Below are 2,488 nucleotides of genomic sequence, written 5' to 3' on the forward strand. Positions count from 1 at the left end.
GTGTTGCAAGTGTTTTGTTTGGTGCTGAATATCTTGTCACGGAATTTTTGGTATTACCGTGGGGTACTTATGATGTGGTTTTCGGGATCGACTTTCTTCAGGATTGTGGTGCTTCCGTTAATTGTGGCACAGGCGAAATTACGGTCAATAACGTATTTTGTGTATGCTTGCTGATTCATCTTCACGGGGGAAAAACTGTTTCGTCGTGTCGAATGATTCTCTTTTAGCGCCGTGGTCTTTATCACGTGTTCCTGTTGATCTTGCTGTTGCCGACCTTTTAGTGTTTGACGCGCAAATTCAAACACTTGCGACGGGTAGCGTGAAGAAAAATGTACTTGTGCCTCGTTCTCTCGTGACAGTTGTGAATGGCGCCTTAAGCTTATGGGCTTTCAATTGTTCTTCGGTGCCTGCTGTTCTTCCACGTGACATGAAGCTTGCCGAGTTCGACAAAATCGCGTACGGCACTATCACCATTTTAAGCGAAGATCAGCAGTCCGAAACAAGCGAACCCCAGAGAAGCAGTTCTGAAGAAGAGATCTTAAGAATGATCAACAAGTCGCTACCCTCCCAAGAACGCCACGCTCTTGCACGTGTCCTTATGACACATCTTTCGGTGTTCGATTTCACAAAAGGTGACACAGAGACTTCACTACCGCGTTCTCGTGCTCATCACAGAATTGACACCGGATCTGCACACCCCGTTCGTCAAAAACCTTACTGCGTTTCGTCGACAAAGAGGGCAGTGATAGCTGAACAGATCGCCGATATGTTGCGGAAAGGTGTTGTCCAAGAGTAATCTAGTACGTGGGCAGCGCCTGTGACCTTAGTAAGTAAAAAGGGTAGAACATGGCGCTTTTGCCTTGATTAGAGAAAACTAAATACGGTCGCAAAAAAGATGTGTATCTGCTTCCTATAATTGATGACGTCATTAACTGCCTGCATTCTGCTGCCTACTTTTCGTCGCTGGATTTGCGATCATGGTATTGGCAAATACTCATGCACCCAAACGACAAAAAAAACGGCCTTTGTGACACCTGATGGCCTTCATGAATTTAATGTTATGCCGTTCGGTCTTTGTAATGCCCCTTCAACATTCGAAAGATTTATGAACACAATACTTCGAGGACTTAAGTGGGAAATTCATTTGTGCTACCTAGATGATGTGGTGATTTTTGGCAGCACACTGAACGAGCATAACAGACGTCACAGTCTTGTTTTGGATTGCATACAAAAGGCCGGCTTGAACCTAAACTCTAAGAAATGTCGTTTTGGTGAAACGGAGACAATAGTACTTGGACATCTCGTTAACCAAAATGGAGTAAGGCCAGACCCACAAAAATCGAGGCTGTCAGCTCTTTCGAATCACCAAAATCAGTGCCGGAATCGAGAAGGTTCTTGGGCCTATGCTCATATTTTTGTCGTTTCGTTCTGAGGTTCACTGACGGGGTGCATCCCCTAACATGTCTGATTCAAAAGGATGTGCCTTTCAACTGGACTTCAGCTTGCGACGATGCGTTCCGCCAGCTAAAGTTTCTCCTAACGTCGGGGCCCATACTGTGTCACTTCGATGCGTCCTTGCCTGCGGAAGTGCATGCTGATGCTAGTGGCATCGGCATTGCTGCTGTACTTGTGCAGCGTCATCAAGGAGCTGAGCACGTAGTGGCTTATGCCAGTCGCTCTTTCAACAAAGCTGAACGCAACTATACCGTAACAGAACAAGAATGCTCGGCAGCTGTTTTTGCGGTACACAAATTTCGACCTTATGTCTATGGACGTCCGTTCACTATCGTTACCGATTGATTGATTGATATGTGGGGTTTAACGTCCCAAAACCACTATATGACTATGAGAGACGCCGTAGTGGAGGGCTCCGGAAATTTCGACCACCTGGGGTTCTTTAACGTGCACCCAAATCTGAGCACACGGGCTTACAACATTTCCGCCTCCATCGGAAATGCAGCCGCCGCAGCCGGGATTCGAACCCGCGACCTCCGGGTCAGCAGCCGAGTACCTTAGCCACTAGACCACCGCGGCGGGGCTATCGTTACCGACCATCACGCTTTATGCTGGCTGGTGAATCTTCATGACCCGAATGGTCGACTGGCACGTTAGGCTCTTCGACTTCAGGAGTACGACTTCGTCATCTCGTTCAAGTCTGGACGCCGCCACACAGATGCCGACTGTCTCTCCCGCCTTCCCCTGAAGACGAGTGAGTGTCAAGAAGACAGTTTTTGACGACTGTTTTGCCTCCATTTCTTCCACATTCCCAGACTTGAGTACTTTCAAAAAAGAACAAGAGGCTGATATTAGCTTGGAGCCATTACTTGCCGCGGCATCGCGTCCTCAAACCAACGGCCGCTTTTTGTGTCCGTGACGGCCTTCTATACAAGACAAATTATTCGGCTAAAGGCGCACGCTTCCTTCTAGTCGTACCACAGAGCCTACAATTTGACATACTAGAGGCTATGCACAACGATGCGACAGCTGG

General features: G+C 47.7%; 1 non-coding gene across 1 annotated transcript; it reads right to left on the reverse strand.

Moving 5' to 3' along the window:
• Positions 1–1,961: 1,961 nt before the first annotated feature.
• Positions 1,962–2,034, reverse strand: TRNAS-GCU (transfer RNA serine (anticodon GCU)). Its single transcript has one exon. It is a non-coding gene; the product is annotated as a tRNA-Ser (tRNA).
• Between the last annotated feature and the right edge of the window lie 454 nt (positions 2,035–2,488).

This window comes from Rhipicephalus microplus, unplaced genomic scaffold, assembly GCF_043290135.1.
Source record: "Rhipicephalus microplus isolate Deutch F79 unplaced genomic scaffold, USDA_Rmic scaffold_20, whole genome shotgun sequence".
In the NCBI taxonomy this organism is placed as follows: Eukaryota; Metazoa; Arthropoda; class Arachnida; order Ixodida; family Ixodidae; genus Rhipicephalus; species Rhipicephalus microplus.